This window comes from Stegostoma tigrinum, chromosome 3 (genome assembly GCF_030684315.1).
Source record: "Stegostoma tigrinum isolate sSteTig4 chromosome 3, sSteTig4.hap1, whole genome shotgun sequence".
Lineage (NCBI taxonomy): Eukaryota > Metazoa > Chordata > Chondrichthyes > Orectolobiformes > Stegostomatidae > Stegostoma > Stegostoma tigrinum.
The window spans coordinates 99,432,453-99,459,816 of NC_081356.1; the positions used below are offsets into that span (position 1 = coordinate 99,432,453).

The 27,364-nt window shown below is 43.2% G+C and overlaps 1 protein-coding gene and 1 long non-coding RNA gene across 5 annotated transcripts in view; one reads left to right on the forward strand and one right to left on the reverse strand.

The window, feature by feature from the left end:
• The window catches only part of LOC132209510 (uncharacterized), a 71,466-nt gene extending 49,639 nt beyond the window's left edge, over nucleotides 1–21,827 (forward strand). The window contains exon 3 of the long non-coding RNA XR_009445640.1: nucleotides 21,432–21,827. This is a non-coding gene — a long non-coding RNA (uncharacterized LOC132209510). The remainder of the gene's footprint in view (nucleotides 1–21,431) is intronic.
• ssbp2b (single stranded DNA binding protein 2b) overlaps nucleotides 1–27,364 on the reverse strand; it is a 359,324-nt gene that overhangs the window by 189,208 nt on the left and 142,752 nt on the right. The gene's annotated exons all lie outside the window — the stretch shown is intronic.

The window sequence follows — 27,364 nt, forward strand, 5'->3', positions numbered from 1 at the left end:
AGAATTTACTTCCGAGAGTTGGGTGACTTTGGAACTCTGCCTCAGAAGGCAGTGAAGGCAGAACCATTAAATATTTTTAAGGCAGAGGTAGATAAGATTCTTAAACAAAAACAGAAGTTGCTGGAAAAGCTCAGCAGGTCTGACAGTATCTGTGAAGAAAAATCAGAGTTAACGTTTCATGTCCAGTAACCGTTCTGAGGAAAAGTCACTAGACCTGAAATGTTAACTCTAATTTTCATTTCAGTTTTTATTTAATTGATAGATTTTTGTTAGGCAGGGGAATCAAAGGCGGCCTGGGGTAGCTCGGAATGTGTTCTTCAATACACATCAGCCTTGATCCTATAGAATGGAGGAGAAGGTTTAAGCGTCTGAATGTCTATTTCTATTTAGAATCATGGAGTCAGATGTATAGGACAGAGAGAGACTTTTCTGTCCAACTTGTCCATGCTGACCAGACATCGTAAGTTAATCGAATCCCATTTGCCAGCATTTGGTCTACATTCCTTAAACTCTTCCTATTCATATACCCATCCAGATGCCTTTTAAATGCTGTAATTGTACCTGTCTACACCACTTCCTCTGACAGCCCATTCCATTCGTCCACGACCTTCTGCGAGGAAAAGTTGCCCCTTACGTCCCTTTTGTATCCTTCCCCTCTCATCTTTAACCTATGTCCTCTAGTTTTGGAGTCCCTCACCCTGGGGAATAGACCTGGCCTATTTACCCTAGCCATGCTCCTCATGATTTTCCAAACCTCCGTAAGGTCACCCCTCAGCCTTCAATGCTCCAGGGAAAACAGCTCAAGTCTATTCAACCCCTCCCTATAGCTCAAACCCTCCAGCCTCGGCAACATCCTCGCAAATCTTTTCTGAGCCCTTTCTAGTTTCACAACATCCCTCCTATAGGATGTAATTGAACACAATACTCCAAACCTGGACTAACTACAGCCAGAGTGTGACCTCCCAGTTCCAATACTCAATGCACTCACCAATAAAGGCAATTATACCAAAAGCCTTCTTCATCATCCAATCTACCTACGACTCCACTTCCAACAAACTATGAACCTGCACTCCAAGATCACTTCGTTTTTGCAATACTCTCTAGGACCTTACTATTGAGTGTATAAGTCCTGCCCTGATTTGCCTTTCCAAAACAGCATCTCACATTTATCTAAATTAAAGTAAACTCTATCTGCCACTCCTCAGCCCATTGGCCGATCTGATCAAGATCCAGTTGTACTCTGACATAACCTGCTTTGCTGTCCACTACACTGACAATCTTAGAGTCGACTACAAACTACATCTGATCAGATCCTGGGAATCCCGCTGTCGTACTGGCTGTTCCATGTGTCCCCTTCCCAAGATACGGGTTTATTTCTTCTGGGACACTAGGTCACAGTAAAGATTTTGAGTGTCTCTTGTTTTGGGGAGGGGGGTACACGATGGGGATGGTCAGTTACTGATATGCCTTCAGAACCTTGAGCAATACCTTTATATCAAAACTCCTTCCAGATGAGGTGGTGGTTCATGGATTCCCACCTGAACTGTTTTCGTTGCAGCACTGTGGACTAGGAGGGTATGTCTACATTGGTTGAGGATGGATGTTAATTGCCAAGCTGGCTATTAACAGGTCCAGACAGTGGGCTGTGGAAGGATCTGCCAAGTGCCCATTTTTCATGGCTATGCTAATGCCTGCGTGTCAGTGAGAAGGGAACACATAATGTCCAAAGCTCTCAATGCCACTAGATAGAGTTGGGCACTCTGGGGCATGCAGTGCTATATTTCCCTCCCTGACTCCACTTTCACTTAGCCCCATTCCCACTCTCCTAACACCTCCCTCATTTTTGATGGTTTGCATTGCCCAAAACAGGCATTGCAATAAAATATCTAATTGGCTGCAAGGCTGTTTTACTGGTGGTGGTTAGTAGTTAGAAAAAATGTCAGTGATTTGGTGGTGGGAAAGCTGTTGGGTTTTGTGTAATAACACTTCGAAGTGTAAAAAAAAGTGTCTTTTTTCCCAGCAGCTTAGTGTACAAAATATTCCAAAAAGGAATGAAGGAACTCATAGTAAATGGTTATTGATGTAAAGTGCTTTCCAAATACATTTCAAAATTTAACACCAATTTTTTTTTTAAAACTAGACTGTTTCTACTCACCAAACATACCTGGATGTTTGTAAGTGATCAACACTAGCAGTACAACGGAGAGAAAATAAATTTCAATAGCCAAATTAAAAATATCACATTATCTTAAAGTCACATTTGAACCAGTTTTCGAAAAACTACATCTAACTTCCACTAGGAAATATCAACTTTCCCAATCTCTGCAATTTTATTCTTAACCACTTGCTGATAAATAAATTCATTATTCTATTAAAAAGATACAGTTAATCTAAGCCCTGAAAAAATACAAGTTCTGGCTCAGCTGGTATTACCCTGCTATGGTTTTACTTCAAGTAAAATACTTTTGCTAGCATGGTATGGTCTGATTGTTTCCCCAAATGTTTGTCCAAGTAACATACAGCTCAAAAATTGGTTTCATATGGAGTTAGAGGTCTTGAAGTTCATGAGCTTACAAACAAGGAACAATGGTAGGCAACTCTGCCCTGCAATGCTGTTCCACCAGTTAATAAGGTTATGGTTAATCCAATTTTAACATCTAGCCTAAACTTCTGCATACCTCTAATAATATTTCATGCCCGTGACAATCAAGAATCGATCTACTGCTTCCCTAAAAGAGACAAAGGATCTGTTTTTGTAAGGAAGTGAATGTCAAAGACTCACAACCATCACAGATGTTTTGTTCCTTAACCTCAATGTTGTAACCTCTGTTACTGCTAAATTTTGCCACATAACTGACTAAGTGACTGACCACCTAACAAAATTGGCACAGGCACAATATGTTTTCTTTTGGATGAATTGTAGGAGCAACAAGCCCATGGAACCCTACACATCTAGGAATATTCAGGACTGGATAAGAAGGGAAAGAGGGGCTTTTGACAAGTATATAGGGAGCAAATCATTGAGGCCATAGTGGGGAAATAAATTATGAGTGCAAAGGTGGGCACGAGAAGAAACACTGGCGGGTTAAGATTAGGGAGAATGCCAAGATATTCTGTATGCACATTAAGGGATGAGGATGACCAGGGAAACAGTAGGACTCATTAGGGACCAAGGGAGCAATCTGTTCATGGAGCTACAGGCCATTAGAAAGGTGTTAAAAAAAAATGAGTACTTCACATTTAGTTTCACTTTGGAGAAAGAGGATATAGGTACTGAATTCAGGAAAAGAGACTGTGATGTCCTAGAGCAGTTGGGCATAGGAATTGAGGAGGTATTGGAGACGTTGGCAAGGTCAAAAGTGGGCAAATCCTAGGTTGGGATAAGTTGTATCTTAGGTTGCTGCAGCAGATAAGGGAGGAAACTATATGAGCTTTGACCCAAATTTTTATTTCCTGCTTTCTGAACAATGAGCAGCTTCTCCTTTAACTCCTCTCATTTTTTACAGATCAAAGGTATGGCCATGGTACTTACATTGGCTCCAGTTATGCCTGTCTCTTTGTGGGATATGTGGAACATTCCTTGTTCCAGTCCTACCCTGACCCACAACTCTTTCTGTGACATTAATGACACCATCAGTGCCATTTCCCCCTCTCATTTGGAATTGGAAAATTTGGAATTGCTTCCAATTTCGATCCCGCTCTCACCTTCACCAGACTCCTCCCTTCCCTTCCTTGATATCTGTTTCCATTGCTAAGGATCGGCTGTCCATCGATATCCGCTACACACCCACAAACGCCCACAGTTACCTTGACTGTACAGCCTCACAGCTTGCTTTCTATAAAGACTCCATTCCATTCTCCCAGTTTCTCTGTCTTCATCGCGTCTGTTCTGATGATGCCGCGTTCTGCAGGTGGGCCCCAGAATGTCCAGCTTTTACCTTAACTGAGGATTTCCCCCCCCCCCCACCCCCACACCATGGCAGATGAGGCCTTTAGTTGTGTTTGATCTATCTCCCACACTTCTTTACCCCTTCTCTTCTCTCCCACAACAAATATGCGTCTCTCCGTCCCGCACCTACCACCCCATCAGCCTCTGCATTCAAAGGGCAGTAAGCACTATTTCTGCCACCTCCAACACAATTCCACTGCCAAACACATAACCTCCCTTTCCTTTGTCAGCATTCCACAGGTACCATTTCGTACGGGACATTCCGGTCCACTCCCGACATCTCCGCACAGCCACACAGAATCTTTCCATGCAATTGCACAAGGTTAGCACCTGCCCATTCATCACCTCCCTTCTCACCACCCAAGGCCCAGACATTCCTGTCAGGTGAAGCAGTGATTTGCCTACACTTTTAAAACAAAAATTCCTTCATCAGGTGACAGTGTCACTGGCCAGGCCAGCATTTACAGCCCTAATTGCCCCGGGGGCAGTTAAATGTCAACCAGACTTGTGGATCTGGAGTCACATGTAGGCTAGATCAGGTTTCCTTCCCTGAAGAACATTTGTGAACCAGATGGATTTTTCCTACAATTGACAATGGATTCACTGTCATCATTAGACTCCTCATTCTAGATTTTTAAATACTGAATTCAAATTCCACAATCTGTCTTGGTGAGAAATTACCTAGGTCCCTGGATTAATAGGTTAGTGATAATACCACAAGGCCATCATCTCCCCACTTCATTCAATGTGTTCTGTTGTTGTTGTTGTTCACAATGCACCTCCTCTACACTGGTGATACAACTGGGATTGGGTGACCACTTTTGCGAATCACCCAAGTTCTGACTCTGAGCTCCCAGGTGCCTGCTATTTCAAAACAGCAACACACCATGTTCTCATGCCAACATTTCTGACTCAGGCCTGCATGTTCCAGTGAGCTTCAGCACAAGCTCAAAGAACAGCATCTCACTTTTTATCTGGGGGCACTGCAGCCTTTAGAACCCGAACATATCCTTCCTTTTTTTAAAGCTACCCCCACACCCGATTCTGTCATGGCATGAGTGATAATGGGAACTGCAGATGCTGGAAAATCCAAGATAACAAAGTGTGGAGCTGGATGAACACAGCAGGCCAAGCAGCATCTCAGGAGCACAAAAGCTGACGTTTCGGGCCTAGACCCTTCATCAGAGAGAGGGATGGGGAGAGGGAACTGGAATAAATAGGGAGAGAGGGGGAGGCGGACCGAAGATGGAGAGAAAAGAAGATAGGTGGAGAGGAGAGTATAGGTGAGGAGGCAGTGAGGGGATAGGTCAGTCCAGGGAAGACGGACAGGTCAAGGAGGTGGGATGAGGTGGTAGGTAGGAAATGGAGGTGCAGCTTGAGGTGGGAGGAAGGGATGGGAGTGAGGAAGAACAGGTTAGGGAGGCAGAGACAGGCTGGGCTGGTTTTGGGATGCAGTGGGGGAAGGGGAGATTTTGAAGCTTGTGAAGTCCACATTGATACCATTAGGCTGCAGGGTTCCCAAACGGAATATGAGTTGCTGTTCCTGCAACCTTCGGGTGGCATCATTGTGGCACTGCAGGAGGCCCATGATGGACATGTCGTCTGAGGAATGGGAGGGGGAGTTGAAATGTTTCGCGACTGGGAGGTGCAGTTGTTTATTGCGAACTGAGCGGAGGTGTTCTGCAAAGCGGTTCCCAATCCTCTGCTTGGTTTCCCCAATGTAGAGGAAGCCACACCAGGTGCAATGGATACAATATACCACATTGACAGATGTGCAGGTGAACATCTGCTTGATATGGAAGTTCATCTTGGGGCCTGGGATAGGGGTGTGGGAGGTGGTGTGGGGGCAAGTGTAGCACTTCCTGCGGTTGCAGGGGAAGTTGCCGGGTGTGGTAGGGTTGAAGGGAAGTGTGGAGCAGACAAGGGAGTCGCGGAGAGAGTGGTCTCTCCGGAAGGCAGACAAGGGTAGGGATGGAAAAATAGCTTGGGTGGTGGGGTTGGATTGTAGATGGCGGAAGTGTCGGCGGATGATATGTTGTATCCGGAGGTTGGTGGGGTGGTTTGTGAGAACAAGGGGGATCCTCTGGGGGCGGTTGTGGCGGGGGCGGGGTGTGAGGGATGTGTGGCGGGAAAGGCGGGAGACGCGATCAAGGGTGTTCTCAACCACTGCAGGGGGAAAGTTGCGGTCTTTGAAGAATGTGGACATCTGGGATGTGCAGGAGTGGAATGCCTCATCCTGGGAGCAGATGTGGCAGAGGCAGAGGAATTGGGAATAGGGGATGGAATTTTTGCAGGAGGTTGGGTGGAAGGAGGTGTATTCTAGGTAGCTGTGGGAGTCAGTGGGCTTGAAATGGACATCAGTTTCTAGCTGGTTACCTGAGATGGAGACTGAGAGGTCCAGGAAGGTGAGGGATGTGTTGGAGATGGCCCAGGTGAACTTGAGGTTGGGGTGGAAGGTGTTGGTAAAGTGGATGAACTGTTCGAGCTCCTATGGGGAGCAAGAGGCTGCGCCGATACAGTCATCAATGTAACGGAGGAAGAAGGGTGCAGGAACAGCAACTCATATTCCACTTGGGAACCCTGTTGCCTAATGGTATCAATGTGGACTTCACCAACTTCAAAATCTTCCCTTCCCCCACTGCATCCCAAAACCAGCCCAGTTCATCCCCTCCCCCCAGTGCATCACAAAACCAGCCCAGCCTGTCTCTGCTTCCCTAACCTGTTCTTCCTCTCTCCCATCCCTTCCTCCCACCTCAAGCCGCACCTCCATTTCCTATCCACCTCATCCCGCCTCCTTGACCTGTCCGTCTTCCCTGGGCTGACCTATCCCCTCCCTACCTCCTCACCTATACTGTCCTCTCCACCTATCTTCTTTTCTCTCCATCTTCGGTCCGCCTCCCCCTCTCTCCCTATTTATTCCAGTTCCCTCTCCCCATCCCCCTCTCTGAAGGAGGGTCTAGGCCCGAAACGTCAGCTTTTGTGCTCCTGAGATGCTGCTTGGCCTGCTGTGTTCATTCAGCTCCACACTTTGTTATCACTGTCATGGCATCAGTTGCCTTCACCACAGTAAACCTATTCTTAGTTCTATCGTTACGTTACCTGGTTTGCTTTCAGCACAGGATTGGAGCTCTCGTTCCCTAAATTACATGAGTGAACTAGGTGTGTTTTTACAACAATGATAATAAGGTCAATATTACATAAATTGCAGGTTTTTACACAATTCAAATTTCTGCCATGGTGATATTCAAACGATATTCACAGAACTTTAGTCTCAGACTCTACATTTGTAGTTCATTGACACTGTCATCACACTATCTCACTCTGAAACTTACAATGGCAGTGCATGTAACACCACTTATTAGCTAAACAGAAACTTTGGCTGTTGACCAATGTTACTTGTATGGATTTTTACGAGCCTAAATGAAAGATTTTTAAACATACTGGTAGGCTCCTGTATATTTAAAAACTTGGAACAAAAACAAAATTGCTGCAAAAGCTCAGCAGGTCTGGCAGCATCTGTGAAGGACCTCAGAATTCTGAGGAAGGGTCACTAGACCTGAAACGTTAACTCTGAGTTTTCCTTCACAGATGCTGCCAGACCTGCTAAGCTTTTCCAGCAACTTTGTTTTTGTTCTTGATTTACAGCATCAGTAGCTCTTTTGGTTTTTATGTTAAAAACTTAGCTGACACAACTGTACACCATGCCATTGTTGAGAACATAACAAACATATGAACTAGGAGCAGGAACAGGACAGACTGCTCTTGGAAACTGCTCAGCTGACCTGATCCTACCTTTTTTGAAATTCACTCACGGGATATGGGTGTTACTGGCTGGGCCAGCATTTTTGGCAAGTTCTATTGACCTCGAGAACCTAGAATGACTAACCTTTCACCACCATCTTCCCCGCCCCGCCTTACTACCTCCACATCCACCACCTTTTCAGGAAGATGGTTCCAAAGACTCCTGGCCCTCTTTGAAAAAGGATTTCTCCTAATTTCTGCTATGACGGGCCATCCCTTACTTGTAAACAGTAACTCCTCTCCCGGCAGAAAATTCCTCACCAGCAAGAACTCTTAGGTTGTTACATGCTTCAATCAATCTGCATCCTTCTAAATTCCAGCAGATATAAGTCTTGCCGGTCCAATTTTTCCTCACAAGACAACAAGCAAATTCCGGACATCAGCCCAGTAAAGCCTCTCTGACCTGCTTCCCATACATTTCCATTCTTCTTAATACAAGAGAGTAATAATTGAATTTGAATCCTATTAGGGCTGATGGCGAAATACAAACTACAAAAATCATCTGGAATAAGAAGCCAAAAGGTGATCACATAACCACAGCCAACAGTCATAAAAACCCATTTGTTCCACAATTTAAAAAGTGAATGTGCCATCCTTACCTAATTGCACCTAAGTGACTTCAGAGCTACGGCAATGTAGGTGACTCTTAACTGCCCTCTGAGTAAATTAGGGATGGGCAATAAATGCCAAAATGTCAAAGCCAAAAATTCTACATACAAATTTAAAAAAAGGATCTTTTGGACCTTTTCTGTCATGGTCTATTTATCATTTCCTGTACAGATACCATATCAGTTTGGCCTTGGCTCTACTCTTTGGTTTACCAAATCATGCCAAATTTGATAATAACTAGAGACATAGAAAGGGTTTTAAATTTAAATAATGAAAGCACGATAAGGTAGATGTGAACACTAGCCACAGAACAGTTAAAGTGGAGACTGTCCTATCAGACTTTCCCCAGTAGTTGTGAGAATGCCCTATGAACCAGAATCCACTTCTCCCACTCCAGTCTGAGCCACCTTTTCATTTGCCTAACCTTATTCAACCTTTGCAAATTTGTTCATGGCTCAGGAAGTACAGGTTGTGAATCCTGCATTATGTTTCTATGTTTGGTGCCTAGCTCCTCATACTGGCTCTAGAGAGGCTCCTTCTTTGTCCTACCCATGTCAACCACAGCAACTGGATCCTGCCCTTCCCACTGTAAGTTCCTCTCCAACCCTGAGCAGATGTCCTGAATTTTAGCATTGACCAGGCAACACAGTGGTCTGGACTTGTACATGTTGCTGCAAAAAACAAAGTTAATTCCTCTGACTATGCCATCCCCTACATTCCCCTGCAGCTATCCCACTTGAAAGGCTACCATAAGACCATAAGACATAGGAGTGGAAATAAGGCCATTCAGCCCATCAAGTCCACTCCGCCATTTAAATCATGGCTGATGGGCATCTCAACTCCACTTCCCTGCACTCTCCCCAGAGCCCTTGATTCCTTCTGAGATCAAGAATTTGTCGATCTCTGCCTTGAAGGCATCCAACGTCCCGGCCTCCACTGCACTCCGTGGCAATGAATTCCACAAACCCACCACTCTCTGGCTGAAGAAATGTCGTCTCATTTCAGTTTTAAATTTACCCCCTCTAATTTTAAGGCTGTGCCCACAGGTCCTAGTCTCCCCGCCTAACGGAAACAACTTCATGGTGCCATGGTCAGTTAGCTCTCATGCACTGTAGCCCTCATGCTCCTGCAGGTGAGTTGAAAAACCTCATATTAATTGGACAATTACCAAAGTTGAGACTACTGCACTCCTGCCCTCTGGTTTCCCTTACCTCCATCAGTCATACTCTCCTGCCCTTGAATAATGGCCAAATCGATGACCCAATTCTAAGAATTGTGACTACAATCAGTTACAAAGAATCCAGGTCACTTTCCCGTCCGTGGGGGAAACTGAGCGGAAGCTGCTCCAACATCGAACATTGACAACAGAAGTAAAGAGAACTTTGCAGGGTGAAAGGACTGAGTAGTTCCAATGTTCTTTCTGGAACTTAAGTTAATGCCAGTGGACCAAAAGGTTTTACTCATTTCAGAAAGCATAGGACAAAGTCCCACATATGAGATTAAAGTACAAGACTAAAACGTTCATGGAATTGGGGGGAAAGTACTGAGATGGATAGGAAACTAGTTGGCAGAGAGGAAACAAAGAGCAGGAATTAATGGGGATAGTAAGAACTGCAGATGCTGCAGCATCTGAGATAACAAGGTGTAGAGCTGGATGAACACAGCAGGCCAAGCAGCAGAGGAGCAGGAAGGACGTTTCGGACCCAGACCCTTCTTCAGAAAATGAAAAACTTTAGAAAAACTTTTTCTGAAGAAGGGTCTACACCCAAAACATCAGCTTTCCTGCTCCTCTGATGCTGCTTGGCCTGCTGTGTCATCTAGCTCTACACCTTGTAATCTTAGTAGGGATTAATGGTTCTTTTTCAAATTGGAAGGCGGTAACGAGTGGGATTCTACAGGGATCAGTGCTGGGACCCCAGCTATTCACAGTATATATTAATGGTTTGGAGGATGGATAAAATGTAACATCTCAAAGTTTACAGACAATACCAAATTGGGTGGGGGAGGTTAATTGTGATGAGAATGCAGAGATCCTTCAGCATGATCTCGACAGGTTTGGCGAGTGGGCAAATCAACGGAAGATGCAGTATAATTTGGATAAGTGTGAGGTTATTCACTTCAGAAGCAAAAACAAGGCAGCAGATTACTACCTGACTGGCTGTAAATTGGGAGGGGAGTGAGCAGCAAGACTTGGCTGTCATTCAAGGTAAGCCTGCAGGTGCAGCAAGCAATAAAGAAGGAAAATGGTATGCTGGCTTTCATTTCGAGAAGTTTTGAGCACAGGAACAGGGATATGTTGTTTTTGAAGTTGTACAGGGCCTTGGTGAGACCACACCTGGAATATTGTGTGCAGTTTTGGTTGCCTTTTCTGAGGAAGGATGCTCTTGCTCGAGGGAGTGTAGCAAAGGTTTGCCAAGCTGATTCAGAGGATGGCAGATCAGACATAGGAGAAGATATTGACTAGTTCGGGATTGTTGCCATTGAAGTTCAGACAAATGAGGGGGAAGGGGTGATCTCAGAGACTTCTAAAATTCTAACAGAGCTAGACAGGGTAGATGCAGGGAGGATGTTGCTGATAGTGAGTTGTCCAGAACCAGGGGTCACAGTTTGAGAATTCGGGGCAGATGATTTAGGACGGAGATGAGGAGGCATTTCTTCACCCAGAGAGTTGCAAGCCTGTGAAATTCACTACCACAGGAGGTAGTTGATGCAAAAATGGTGAATGTATTCAAGAGGCAACTAGATATAACACTTGGGGCGAATGGTTTCAAAGGTTATGGGGAGAAAGCAGGATTAGGCTATTGATTTGGACAATCAGCCATGATTGTGAAGAATGGCAGAGCTGGCTCGAAGGGCCATATGACCTCCTCTTGTTCCTATCTTCTATGTTTCTATTTATAGAAGTGATTTTTGTTCCAATGGAGTGGCTTTCTTGACAGGTAAGAGTCAATCACATTGATATGACTCCAGACCACAGCAATGTGAGGCAAGCTAACAGATTTCCCTTACAAAAGGACATTAGTGACCAAGATGGACTCTGGGCTTCAAATTCATGGACCTAGAATATTAGCCTGGAGTCCTGTATACTATTTAAGTGACAATACCATTACTCCATTGCCTCCCAGAAGTAATCCTTCAGATAAATCACATTTTTCCCCGTAGTATGTCACAATTAATTAATATTTAGAAAGATTAAGTAATTTAACAACTAAAGTATCAATTTTGCAATTACATTATTTGTGTAATTACAATTTTATAGAAGCACACCAAGATGGAACATTTAGATTTAATTAAACAAATTCAAAATTTATCCTATTAATTGAATACATGCTCAACTCTAAAAACTTTACAGAATTAAAAATAAGCATCAATTGCAATAATTATTTTAAAAGTTCACTGGAAAAATACCCAAACTCATCCTCATAAGGAAACCTTTGCTTTCTACCCATTCCTAATCCGAGCTGTTCTCAGGATCTTCATTCCAGCACTTTCTCCCCCCACTCCATCTCAATTTAACTCCTAAATATACAAATTTTGGTGTTTTCAATATCACAGTTCTATTATTCAGAGAAATTAAGAAGCCTTTCCTACATTTTCCTGATCAGAGGTTGTAATTAATTTTCTGTTGCAAAGTAACTGAAATGAGACAGACAGGGTGGAGGGTGTCAAGTTCCTTGGAGTGACGATAACTGACCATCTGTTCTGGACTACCCAAGTTGATGCAATGTTGTGCAACAATGCCTCTTCTTCCTCAGGAGGTTCAGGACATTTGGCAGGTCCATAAAGACCCTCACCAACTTCTACAGATGCACAAATGAAAGCATACTGTCCAGGTGCATAGCAGCCTGGTATGGCAACTGCTCTGCTCAGGACCATAACAAACTACACAAAGGTGCACACAGCCCAAACCATCACGAACGCCAACCTTCCATCCATAGGCTCCACTTACACAGCTCGCTGCTGCAGAAAGGCTGCCAACATCAAAGACCTATCACACACCAGTAATGATCTCATACAACCTCTTCAGTCAGGCACAAGTTACAGAAACCTGAACGCATGCACAAGCAGGTTCAGAAACAGTTTTTTCTGGCCATTGTTAGATTGATGAATGGACTCTCTAGTCTCAAATAATGCTGACTTTGCTAACTGTGATTACTCCTAGTGCACGCCCTGTGCAATGTGACCTGTATGTGTATGTCTCTGTTGAAGTCTTTTTGATCTGTACAACCTTACTTACTATGATCTGCCTGTACTGCTCATAAACAAAGCTTTTCACTCTACTTTTCACTCTAGTGTACATGACAATAAAAAAAAAAATCAATAAATGAAGGTTACTTTTCATCTTCAAAATTATTTAATCCAAATGCTACTCTCCAGAATGCAGTCAGCAGTATAGGCATTACAGACATTAGCTGCAAAACATTTACAACATCAGGCTGTCATGCAAAGAACTATATTTCAGTCTTTTTTTTAAAACAGTAAACTGCACTTGTCAACTACTATCTGCTTTTCAGATGTGTGCTAACATATCGTTCAACAATGAAGGACACCAACAATATATCATCCACTGCCAAAAAACAGTGTGTGCATTCCAAGATGAAATTAGGGAAGCTGAATCAAAAGTACAATTAAAGCACCAAAAACTAATAAATCTCTCAAGACAGAAGAACTGTTTTCCAAGGTCAATTTTGGAGGTAGCAGTTGCATCTTAACTGAAGCAATGGCGCGGTTTCACTTCACACTGATACCACTACTATTGAGATTTTATATGTCAAATCAATATATAAATGCAATCACTTGAGCCAATAGAAAATGAAGTGGTATAATGAAAACAGTAGGATGAAATTCAGAGAATACTATAACCAAACTGTTATACTGCTTTGGCTGGCTAAGCCTTGAATATGGTGCCCTGATACTGGATGGTACGATACAAGAAAGAGGGATATGGTAATCATAAGGGTATAGAATATCCCCATGATGCTTTTAATTAGAGGTCTGGAGGTTTCTTGCCAACTGTTATCCCTCAACCAACCCGAATAGAAAAGATTATCCGGTAAGTCAATTCACTACTACAACTGAGGTTATGTTGGAACGGATTGTGAACTTTGTCACAAGTCAACAGCACTTGTAATTCAAACAGAATTAATTGAAACATCATGCAGCTAAGAAATAAATTCAACATCTTTCTTTGCATTTGATTTCTTGACTTCCACTTTCTAAGTTTTCAAGTACTGAAACCACATTCCAATGCTTGACTTCAAATGACAGAATTTTAGAGAATGTCCATCATGCCACCATCACCTCAAAAATATCTATTACTCTCATTACTCAACCATCTCCATAAACTTGAAAACTAAATAAGTAACTTTACAGTGATAATGGGAACTGCAGATGCTGGAGAATCCAAGATAATAAAATGTGAGGCTGGATGAACACAGCAGGCCAAGCAGCATCTCAGGAGCACAAAAGCTGACGTTTCGGGCCTAGACCCTTCATCAGAGAGGGGGATGGGGTGAGGGTTCTGGAATAAATAGGGAGAGAGGGGGAGGTGGACCGAAGATGGAGAGAAAAGAAGATAGGTGGAGAGGAGAGTATAGGTGGGGAGGTAGGGAGGGGATAGGTCAGCCCAGGGAAGACGGACAGGTCAAGGAGGTGGGATCCTACCTACTAACTTCATCCCACCTCCTTGACCTGTCCGTCTTCCCTGGACTGACCTATCCCCTCCCTACCTCCCCACCTATACTCTCCTCTCCACCTATCTTCTTTTCTCTCCATCTTCGGTCCGCCTCCCCCTCTCTCCCTATTTATTCCAGAACCCTCACCCCATCCCCCTCTCTGATGAAGGGTCTAGGCCCGAAACGTCAGCTTTTGTGCTCCTGAGATGCTGCTGGGCCTGCTGTGTTCATCCAGCCTCACATTTTATTATTAAGTAACTTTACAGTTCTAGATTCTAGAGGTAAGATCATTGAATATCTTTATGATTGATTTTAGGTTGATTGAACTGAGATTTAACACTTGGAGGTTGACAGGTGAGTACAGTATTTTAGTCACAACCTTATCTGTCAGCAGAACAGCCCCAGGGGATCAAATGGCCTACTCCTGTTCTTCCCCAGGATTTTGCATGCCAGAGACAAGCAGCTCTCTACTGCATGTGAGCAATCCCAGGAGCAGAAGCAACTACCAGTGATATCTCTGCAAGAAGCTTGTGCAGTGCTTCCACCACAATCTAAGGCATACAATTCAAGATTGTAACAGCTTGCTTCATTCTTTTGTCAGGTTAGGTTAGCGTCACTGGAGTGTCTCCCCTCCCATCAATGGCTTCAGTTTCTCACTATCTATACAGTTAAACTCTGAGATCCCCTTCTCCAAGATTTTGACACTGAATAAAGTTCCCCTCAACATTCTGAGGAGAGCAACCCAGCTTCTCCAAACTATCCAGATGCCGCTTTGGAAATTGGAATCCTTTTAAAACTGAAATTTTTCAGCATTCCCCGTGTAGCATATATGCCTCACACAATGACTATTACTGCAGTAATTATCCCTTCCCAAACAAAAAAATTCTAGAAAGTAAGACAAAAAGAAGGTATGAAAAGGACACAAGAATCATTGTGATTATCAATATCAGATTGTTTCATTGAATTGATGTCAAAGAATTATATGGCACCATGTGCATCCTATTATCAATGCAGTGGTTACAAAAACAAAAGTTTTGTTTATGCAAAAGATTAAAACCAATCTTCAGATGAAGGTGGACAAGTGGAGACCGGTGAACCTGACATGAATAGTCGCCCTGATTTCATTGGCTAAAAAGGATTCAAACTAATAATGGACAGAATCTTGAATGCCAGCAACAAATAACACAAATTTTGGGACTGGTAAGAAATAATGTACACAAGGGTTCAGGGGTACAAGCCAACACCTTCTGTGGCGACCAGCAGTTAAATGCCAGAGCGAAGAACAAATCAATGACTGTGAACCAATGGAGACAAACAGACCACAACCTCAAAGTGAACAGATTCCACCATCGCTACCTCTCCATTTCAGAGGATCAGAAAAGAATATTAATCTGTCATGGGTTGCATACTGCTTCTCTTTCTCTAAGCACTGTATCTTAACTGCTGTTTCTTAATAAACTTAAATGAGTTATCTGAAAATTCCTTACAAATGTTTGACTGCTTACATTAGATAACTGTGGTCACGAAGCTCCAAAACAAATACTCCGGAATATTTCCATAAATATTCTTTGCACCTCTCTGAAGCCTTCACATTCTCCCTCCTCCAAAGATTCCAAAATAATCCTAATAACTTAATTGGATGGCAAATGTAATATTAACTAGACATCCAAGTTATTATTTCATAGCATCAGTTATGAAAGACTATTAAATGGTTCATGCAATTTATAGATAACTGTTCAAGATTAATGTTTAATAGTTTATTTCTGTAACATACAACAACAATTTCTGAAGAAGGGTCCAGACCCGAAATGTCAGCTTTCCTGCTGCTTGGCCTGCTGTGTTCACCCAGCTCTACACCTTGTTATCTCATTACACATACAAATGTGATACACGGTCCAAATACACAGCCACCACCAGCAAGATAGCTCACCAGATTACATGCCTATCTGCTCATTATGAATCATAGGCACTTTGACATGGTCTTGTCAGATTGTCAGAAGCTGGTGATTTCTAAAGTCTACCGGTTCAGACTGACACTGAAGGTGATCCAGCAGCAAGCAAATAAGTTAATTTATCTTTGCGTCACAGGGTCTGTGTTGCATGGGCAAGGGCTCAGAAGGATCAAAAACAATGTCTTGGGGGTGGCTTTCAAATGCTACCCCCACCTTGCCCTCTAATGATGCCTTGCTTTGCCAATTGTTCACTTAAAGGCTGTAATTTCTGAAAAATTGAGAAAGTTGCTCATAAATCTTTATACCTAACACTTGACTGCAGAGGTAGCAAGAAGGGATGAGTTTCTCTCCACGTCCAACTTGGCCAATTATTTAGGAGCAAATTACTGCAGATGCTGGTATCTGAACTGAAAACAAAAATGCAGGAGATTACAGCAGGTCAGGTAGCATCCATGGTGAGAAAGTAAGGTGACATTTCGAGTCTAGATAACTCCTCATAAGAGCTGAAGTACAGGGTGAAGGGTGTAGCATTTATGCAATAGTGGGAGGGGTGAGTGGCGGTGGTTGGAGTTCGAGGGTAGGAAGGATGTTGAAAGTTCAAATTTAGAGATCAGAATGTGAGCAAGGCCTGATAATGGTGTATCTAATTGCCTGACTGGAAGGAACAGAGTCCCACTGGGGTGGAAAGGGGAGAGAGGGTGACAAAGAATGTTACAAGCAAAGCTAAATGAAAGGGAAGGAATGAGTTCATAATTTAAAAAGGTACTGAACTCAATAGTGAGCCCAGAAGGTTATAAACTGCCCAGGTGAAGCTGAGATGTTGCTCCTTCAGTTTGCACAGAGATTCACTACAGCATTGCAGCATGCCAAGGACAGACAAGTGGGTGTGTGAGCAAGACACTTAAAATGACTGGCTACAGGAAGGTCAGAGTCATGTTTGCACACAGACTAGAGGTGTTCCACAAAGCAGTCACCCAGTCAGCGTTCAGGTTCTCCAGTGTAGAGTAGGCCACAGTGGGTGCAGCAAATACAATACAAGATTGGAGAAGGTAGAGATGAATTGTTACTTCATCTGGAAAGACGTTTTAGGCCCTTGGATGGTGAGCAGGGCAGCAGCAAAGGGGCGAGTGTTGCACCTTGTGAGATTATATGGGAATATGCCATGGAAAGGAGTGGTGGTCGAGGAATGGACTAGGGTGTCCCAGAGGGAATGGTCCCTGCAAAATGCAAACAAAGGGAGTGAGAGGACATTCTGCTGGAGTTGTCTGAAATGGCGGAGAATGGCCTTTGAATGTAGTGGCTGGTGGAGTGTAAAGTGAGAACAAGCAGGACCCGGTCACACTGTTGTGAATGTTGCGAAGGGGCAAGAGTGGAAGCACAGGTGGTAGGTTGGATGCAGTTGAGGGCCCTGTCAACCAGTGGTGGGGAAGCACAGTTATGGAAGAAGGAAGACGAGTCAGCAGATAGTAAGAACTGCAGATACGGGGGAATCTGAGATAACAAGGTGCAGAGCTGGATAAACAGAGTAGGCCAAGCAGCATCAGAGGAGCAGGAGAGCTGACATTTCGGGCCTAGACCCTTCTTCAGAAATGGGGGTAGAGGAAGAGGGGGTCCTGAAATAAATAGGGAGAGGCGAATACAAGATGGATAAAGGAGAAGATAGTTGGAGAGGAGGCAAACAGGTCCAAGAGGCAGGGATGGAACCAGTAAAAGGTGAGTGTAGGTGGGGAGATAGGGACGAGATAGGTCAGTCCAGGGACGATGGACAGGTCAAGGGGGTGGGATGAGGTTAGTAGGTAGTAGATGGGGGTGGTGTTTGAGGTGGAAGGAGTGGATAGGTGGGAGGAAGGACACGTTAGGGAGGCATGGACAAGTTGGGCTGGTTTTTGAATGCGATAGGGGGAGGGGAGATGTTGAAACTTGAAGTCCACATTGACACCTTTGGGCTGCAGGGTTCCCAAGCGGACTATGAGGTTTTGTTCCTGCAACCTTCGTGTGGCATCATTGTGGTGCTCCAAGAGGCCTAGGATGGACATGTTGTCTGAGGAATAGGAGGGGGACTTGAAATGGTTCGCAACTGGGAGGTGCAGTTGTTTAGTGTGAACGAAGCATAGATGTAAGTGTTGCAGGAACAGCACCTCATATTCCGCTTGGGAATCCTGCAGCCCAGTGGTATCAATGTGGACCTCACAAGCTTCAAAATCTCCCCTCCCCCTCCCGCATTCCAAAACCAGTCCAGCTTGCCCCGCCTCCCTAATCTGTCCTTCCTCCAATTTATCCACTCCTTCCACTTCAAGCCTCACCGCCATCTCCTACCTACTGATCTCATCCCACCCCCTTGACTGGTCCATCCTCCCTGGACAGACCTATCCCCTGCCTAACGCCCCACCTACACTCACCTTTACAAGCTCTGTCTCCACCTCTTTGACCTGTCTGTCTCCTCTCCACCTATCTTCTCTCTATCCATTTTGTATCCGCCTCCCCCTCTCTCCCTATTTATTTCAGAATCCCCTTCCCCTCCCCCATTTTCGAAGATGGGTCTAGGCCCGAAACGTCAGCCTTCCTGCTTAGCCTGCTGTGTTCATCCAGCTGTACACCTTGTTATCTAAGACATGTCAGCAGTGCTGTTTTGGAAGGGGACATCTTCCAAACAGATACAACGAAGGTGAAGGAACTGGCAAAATGGGATGGAATCCTTGCCTAATTATTTCTCCTTCTGACACTTCATTTACTGCCTTCAGAGAGGGGAAAATCTATTTGTGATTTTCATTTAACATATGAATAATGGTTATACAAATGGACCCCAAAATATTCATGGTCATAAATCTTGTAAACTAATAATGAAACAGAAACAAACATAAAATGTCATGTCATCAGAAAAGATAGGCATGAAACGGCATGCGCCTGTCATGTGAATGTTTGGGTTGATCTTCTTACATTGTGTACTTCTACTACTGCAGTGAACATAATCAACTTCAGCTCCCGTGAAACCAGAGCAAAATTGTCCATAACAAAGTAGTTACAAGTGTTAAATATTTGGTTATTTGCAATTCTTTCAGACTTACGAATAAAGCTTCTGAACCTTTCATGTGTATTTGAATGTCATGCTAAACAAATAAAAGACATACATTTCACAGGCAATCCCAGCTTAATAATCTTGGTATATGATCGAAATAGGCAACTGTGCTTTTAGTGTTTAAATGGAATTGCTAACAAAAACTGATTGTCAGGAACACCAAAACTAACAAACCAAACTCTTCCAATCCACTGCTCTAGTCAATAATAACAGTTCTATTGCAAATCCTGCTTATGTTGATAGCTATAACAGAATAATTGGTGCAAGTTTAAATTAATCATAATTATTAAATGCCAACAAATTACTACGATCATGCAAGTCTGACTAAGCAAACAGAGAAGTAGATTTGTTGCGTTTTTGCATTGTTGTTGGACACAAAACAGAGTAACTATACTCTTCAGCTCAAGAATCAGGTTTTTAAATTTACACCAATATTTCAGTTTCAAAACAGCCATAATATAGGCGGCGATAACATTCAAGTCACATTTATGTCTACAATTTGAAAATAAAACAAATCCAACTAAACTTGTTCTTAACCCCATAAAGCTAACAATGGTTAACCTAACCAAGAACAGTTTATGTCCCAAATATAAACGTCATTCCATATTTGGTTAAATCTCTGTGGAATACATCAACACATATGCCAAACTGATATATTTTGAGAGTGATAATGGGAACTGCAGATGCTGGAGAATCCAAGATAATAAAATATGAGGCTGGATGAACACAGCAGGCCCAGCAGCATCTCAGGAGCACAAAAGCTGACGTTTTGGGCCTAGACCCTTCAACAGAGAAGGGGGATGGGGTAAGGGTTCTGGAATAAATAGGGAGAGAGGGGGAGGCGGACCGAAGATGGAGAGAAAAGGAGATAGGTGGAGAGGAGAGTGTAGGTCGGGAGGTGGGGAGGGGATAGGTCAGTCCAGGGAAGACGGACAGGTCAAGGAGGTGGGATGAGGTGAGTAGATAGGAGAAGGAGGTGCGGCTTGGGGTGGGAGGAAGGGATGGGTGAGAGGAAGAACAGGTTAGGGAGGCAGAGACAGGCTGGACTGGTTTTGGGATGCAGTGGGTAGAGGGCAAGAGCTGGGCTGGTTGTGAGATGCAGTGGGGGGAGGGGATGAACTGGGCTGGTTTTGGGATGCGGTGGAGGAAGGGGAGATTTTAAAGCTGGTGAAGTCCACATTGACACCATTGGGCTGCAGGGTTCTCAAGCGGAATATGAGTTGCTGTTCCTGCAACCTTCGGGTGGCATCATTGTGGCACTGCAGGAGGCCCATGATGGACATGTCATCTAAAGAATGGGAGGGGGAGTGGAAATGGTTTGCGACTGGGAGGTGCAGTTGTTTATTGCGAACCGAGCGAAGCTGTTCTGCAAAGTGGTCCCCAAGCCTCCGCTTGGTTTCCCCAATGTAGAAGAAGCTACACCAGGTACAATGGATGCAGTATACCACATTGGCAGATGTGCAGGTGAACCTCTGCTTAATATGGAAAGTCATCTTGGGGCCTGGGATAGGGGTGAGGGAGGAGGTGTGGGGGCAAGTGTAGCATTTCCTGCGGTTGCAGGGGAAGGTGCCGGGTGTGGTGGGGTTGGAGGGCAGTGTGGAGCAAACAAGGGAGTCATGGAGAGAGTGGTCTCTCTGGAAAGCAGACAAGGGTGGGGATGGAAAAATGTCTTGGGTGGTGGGGTTGGATTGTAGATGGCTGAAGTGTCGGAGGATGATGCGTTGTATCCATCCCTTCCTCCCACCCTAAGCCGCACCTCCATCTCCTACCTACTAACCTCATCCCACCTCCTTGACCTGTCCGTCTTCCCTGGACTGACCTATCCCCTTCCCACTTCCCCACCTATACTCTCCTCTCCACCTATCTTCTTTTCTCTCCATCTTCGGTCCGCCTCCCCTTCTCTCCCTATTTAGTCCAGAACCCTCACCCCATCCCCCTCTCTGATGAAGGGTCTAGGCCCAAAACATCAGCTTTTGTGCTCCGGAGATGCTGCTTGGCCTGCTGTGTTCATCCAGCCTCTCATTTTATTATCTATGATATATTTTGTGACTGTTCAAATGTTACCCCAAGTACAATTATAGCAGCATGCTAGCAACAGCCTCAAAGATTCCTACAGTACTCTGTCAAGCATAAATTCTATGGAAAATTGCAATCTCTTTTAATCAGCTGTGTTTTATAGTTACTGTATTAATTGAGCAGCGAGTTATAAAATGTTCTGCTTTAGTGTGAATGTTGTGCATGTTAATTTTTGCAATACAACAAAAGTTATTTCTGACAACATGATGCAAAAAAATTGAGAAGTAGTTATATTAACCAATACTAAATCTAAAAAATCTGTTATTGATTATTGCTCTTATCTGGCTTTACAGCAATGAAAGAGACAGGAAGCTGCCCAAAAGGTACATTAAACAGACCAAGCTGGAAGGTTCAACAGTAGGAAAAACATGACAAATACAAGAGTGACCATAACGATATGGGTGGTCCCTGGATATGTTGACAAAAACGGCCTCACAAGCTTCAAGTATTTCCATTGGTTTAATGATGGTGGATAAGTTTGTTATCTATTATACTGGTATATTAAAAGTTGATTTCAGAAGAATTTGAATGGTTGGTAACACAAATTATTGCAAAATGTAAACTTCACATTTATGATGAATATTTTTCCAATCCTACCGACATTTAATATGCTCACTGACATTCTAACTGGTGTTAGTGTGACACTTAAATTTGACAAGCATTCAATAAAGGAATCCAAACTTGAAACTCAAAAGGGATAACTGAACACCTTACGTATTCACCTATGTCATGTGATGTCTCCAAAAGGAGTCTTTTTCTAAATAAAGCATTGGATCAATATCTCCAAGATTCAGCCTCTTTTTTAATGCTTACTCTGCAAAGTAGCAGAGAATTCACAAGCATCACCAACTACTTGAAATTACAAGTTGGGCACTACCTATTTAAAACTGAATAGAAAATACTGGAAACACACAATAGAATAGAGCTGTTTACAGATAACATTAACCTATTTCTTGCTACTTTCTGACACTTATATATCATGCTTTACATATCTAACCCTCTTTGTTTGGGAATTCAAATATCCTCTGTTTTCTGTTTTAATCCTTTAATTGCATTTTTTTTGAGAGAAGGTCACTTTTTCACTTCTAATATGTGCATTTTGTTAGTCTGTCATATTATATCACCTTCAATCATTCAACAAATAATAAAAAAACATCCACAACCATTTATTCTGTACTTACATGAACTATCAAAAGCAAATACTTACAAAAGTAATTATTTTAACAAGCATTTTAATTTCATTAGTAAATAAACAGAATGGTCACCACAAAACTAATTATTCTTTGCATCAAGGTGCACTATCCAAAGTCTTTTTGCTGATGTTAAAACGGGGGCCCGTTCAGTTGAAGCCTTCCTGGTGCCTCAAATATATGTAAACATAGTTTTGCATAACCAAGAAATGTCATGGGTCTGTTTGTTCTTCATATGTAAAGACTGTACAGAATCCAACTGATCTAGTAACTATGTATGCATACAAAGATATTTTTATGGTCCAAGCTTTAGCGCATCCCTCAGCACATAGTTGTGGACCTTGGAATGCGCCAGTCTGTAACACATGTTTGCGGTCAACCTCTTGCTCTGGAAGGCCACCAAGTTTCAATTCAAGTCTTTCATGATTTGATGGTCCTCCAGGCCCAGTTGATGTTTGCCACAGTACGTATCCTAGGGAACAGACTGCAGAACACAAAGTCATAGAGTCGCTCAGGAAGAATCTTGATAAAAATCACTGCATCTCTCTCCAGACTTCCTTTGCAAAGGCAATTTCCATCAGGAGATGCTTGACAGTCTCTACCTCCCTGCAGCTGCTTCGAGGCCGATATACAGTGGCGCAGACGGTGCAGAAATATATGAAGGATCTCACAGGAAACGCTCTTCTCGCCAGCAACTATCAGCCAAGTGGTGTCTTGGTGCTTGTTGGACAATTCTGGTGATGAGGCATTCTGACAAATAACTTTGACAGTCTGCTCAGGGAACAACCTGACAGGATCCAACCTCTCCTTTTCCTGCAGGGTTTCAAAGGATGCTAATACTGACCATTTCCTGTTTAACTTGTAGTCAAAGGTGTTTTTCTTTGAAAAGTTCTCCATCAAGGACAAGTGGTACGGAATCGTCCAACTACTTGGAGCGTTCCAGGGCAAGGAGGCCAGTCGTATCCTTTGCAATACCAGGGACAGGTAAACCCCAGTACATGATAACATTTGGTGTTTGCATACCGAGGTCTATGTACAGTTTGACGAAGCCAGATAGAAGAGCCAACAAGCCTCATTCTTTGTCTTGGAGGTCTCGGAGATAATCTTCCAGTCCAGGATCTGCACCATTGAGCAGGATGAGAGGTGCTCAATCTTCTTCTTCCTAAAGGTACAGAAGGAGAGCTCTGTGCTCACCAGCCTGAAGAAAGATAATGGCGCGGTTACATCATCTCAATCTGACATCCTGAGGATCAGCAAATTCTTCCTCTCCTCTATTATGGAGGTCTTAGACAACAGTATGCAGAAAAGGCTGGACCAGACATTATCCCTGGATGAGCCAACCAAGGTCTGAGTCCTTAGCAAAGAATAAAACTCCCAGCCAAGTTGTAATCAAGTCTATGGGACTTGATTGGCCAGGACCTGCTGGAGGCGTAGGACAATATGCTTCTGGCAGGTAGTACATGTGAATCCATGAGAATTCATCCACAAGCAAAGGTAGCAGGAGGAAATTAGAAGTTGGCAACCAATTTCATTGCTGAATGCAAATTACCAAATCCTGTTTAAGGTCATCGCCAATACAGTTGTACCTACCACCAGTGTCCAGCTATCACCACCATTTCACCTCTACCCTCCCCCCGCCACCTTTATCTACAGCTCCCCTTCTCCCACATCCAGTCCTAATGAAGGAAAATACTCAAAATGTTTACTGCTCCTTTCTTCAAGATTCTGTCAGGCCTGCTGTGTTCTTCCAGCCTCCTGTTTGTCTATCATTGCAGACCAGGTCAGGTGTGTGTTCAGGGTTCATCTTGACATTTTCTCATGGGCTACCTTTTGATTTTCAAGGGCTACTTTGTGTTTCTGGGAGCTAACTTTTGTTCGTGCTAATTCATTTATTAAGTGATGTAGTCAGACAGCAGCAATATCTTATATATTTCAGTATTGTTGAAAAAAGAAATATAATGTTGAATGTTTTTGTCTGGTATATGGCAACATGTTAGTTCAGTAGTTAGCACTGCTATCTCACAGTGCCAGGAGCCAAGGTTCGATTCCAGCCTCAGGCAACTGTCTGTGTGGAGTTTGCACATTCTCTCCGGGCCTGCCTGGGTTTCCTCTTGACATTCTGGTTTCTTCCCAGTGCTTTGGTTTCCTCCCACAGTCCAAAGATGTGCAAATTAGGTGGATTAGCCACGCTAAATTGTTTAGAGATGTGTAGGTTAGGTGCATTAGCCATGTGAACTGCAGGGTTGCAAAGATAGAGTAGGCAGATGGGTGTGGGTGCGGGTGCGGGTCCGACGCTCTTCATTGGGTTGGTGTGGACTTGTTGGACTAAATGGCCCATTTCCAAATGTGGGATTCTAATAATACTCATCAAGCCAAATAAACAAATAAACAAAAAGAAAACAACACTTACGATGTATAAGACAGTAATTATTGGCTGAATAGTGGGCTCCGATTTGAAGAGTTATTATCATTGGTCAATGCAAGAGTTAATTAGAGAAGTAGGAAAGTTGACATTTTGGTTCTGAAGAAGGGTCCCAACCCAATACACCAACTTTCCTACTCCTCTAATGTTGCCTGACCTGCTGTGTTGTCTCTGACTACGGCATCTGCAGTTCTTGCTATCTCAACAACAGTTAATTATGACTGCCAAGCTTTGTTTGAATTTTAAATCAGATAGAGTTGAGTCTGCAACTCCCTCAAAATAAGCACTCACTTTTGCAGCTTCTCACTGCTCCACTAGTTATTTTTCTCACCCTAGTTTGCTGTTAATAGGCTCACAATAAAACTATGAACTCCTCACCATATCCTGCCATTCTATTTGTGTAGGCAAATACTTTCCAATCCACCTGCTGCCACCATTGTGTATTTTAACTATTGGAGCTGAGACAGCAACATCTCAATTCATGGGGCACAAATGTCTTCATCATATGGGCAATAATCAGGCAAAGCAGATTGCCTGCCCAGTACCGTCATCAATAAAAGCAAGTAAAAGCACGAGGGAAAAGCATATTACAGGAGGCTCCTAAGAGGATCATGTTGACAAAGAAGGAATAAAAATTACATTTCAACTTAAGCAAAACACAATAAATGATTAAAACTAACTAACAGAGATTGTAGTATGAGTAGAGAATGTATTACGTTAAAGTTGTAGAGTCTGCTAAAATTGTTCCTTTTACATTAGTTTTGCATAAGATTATGTAAAACATATGACACAGAACAAGTCAATCAGCCTGATTGCCTATGTTTATGCATTACCCACCTCCCATCGTACCTCATCTTACTCTCTCAGCATAGCTTTGTCTCTCCTCCTCTTTCACATGCATGCTTTTATGATCCAGGCTAATGTTAGTACTGGACAAGACAGAACCCTGGCTGGTTGGATCATAACTTTTTTTTCCTCAAGAAGTGTGGAGATCAAAGACAATCATGTTCAGTAAACACAAGAAAATATGAACAATATTTACACTAGTCTCAGAAAAATACTGACAAGATCTAATTAAAGATATTTAATTGCAGACATGGATTAAAATTCAGATTATTCATTTTACACCAGCAAGATGCTTGCTAATATCAAAACCTCAACGAAGATCCATCACTACCTCCACAATAAAGCTTCTTGTTCAGACTCAGGCAGGGATTGCTGCAAACAATTTTGTTTTGGCAACTATCTGTGCAGTCATTAGATGCTCTTTCCCGTCATTTTGTTTCTCTCCCTGAGCCATCTAAAACAAACTGCACACTAAACTCAGCATTACTTTAAACTTCAGAGCAAACTCAAGAGTTTCCTAAATTCAGCCATCCAGCTGCCTGGTCTGCTGGCACACTGACATACAAAGTGACTTACTTTCAGTTTGTTTTGTTTCTCTGTGTCACTGGATTGTTTTGTGTCACTGGATCCCTGTTTCTAAATAACCAGCTTTTTCCTTCTAGTATTTTAAAATTCACTGAACAGTTAAATATCAACTCTACTCCAAAGTTGTAAAATCTCATCAAAATGCATTTAAACAGAACAGATTTTCTGAGTTGTTGTCATTACAGCCCCAAAAGCTCCCAAATAAAACTCCCAATAAACTGCCCCGCAATTCCAAACATCCACTTTGGCATTAACCCTAAATTTTATCAAACTATTAAAGTCACAAGGGGCTATCAGTAGAATTTCACAAGTTGTTAAAAATTATTTCATGGGATCTATGGTTAGATTCAAGGGTAATGGCAAGATTCAGTCAATGTAGGACAGGTACACCTACAGCAACGGTAGAAAGAGTTCCAGGTGAAAGATCAGGTGGAAGAATAGCAATACGCTTCCAAACCATAACAGCATCTAGCTTTAAAGGGCAGCATACAAAATAATATTCAGTGCATGGTCACTCCTGCCACCGAAGCGCCCTCAATATATTCTCTTCTTCCTCTTCAAGCTGTGGACACTGACACATTTAGGAGGGGGAAAACTTCCTGAATGGTATGTTTCTGCAGACAGTCACACCCCTTATATTAGTTATATTTAATATGGTCCATAGTCAGGGACAGGAGGGTGTATCTGCAATTGAGGCAGGTGTTTGAATCCAGAATCTAGCTTTGGAGGGCATCAGCCAATGCCCTCATTTAATAGTATGAAGTTCTTGCCCCAGTGTGAAAGAGGGCATAGACTACAAGGAGGATGAGTGAACTGACAATAGCACCATTCAAGTCGGGCAGAGGCCGGGGGAGGGGGGGGGAGAATGTTTCAGTAGTAGGAGATGGCATAGCTAGGGGTGTAGATGCTGCTCTCTGCAGCAAAGATAGTGAGCCCTGAAGACCGCTCTGCCTACCTGGTGCCAAGATTCAAGGCAACTGGTCTGGGCTGGACATGAACATGGAATAGAAGGGTAAGGATCCAACTGTTGTGGTGTACGTAGGTGCCAATGTCGTAAGTAGAATAGGGAAAAGCAACTGCTGAAGGATTTTCAGCAGCTTGGGGATAAATTTAAAATAAACCATAAAGGTAATAAGAAATAACAAGGTGTAGAGCTGGATGAACACAGCAGGCCAAGCAGCAT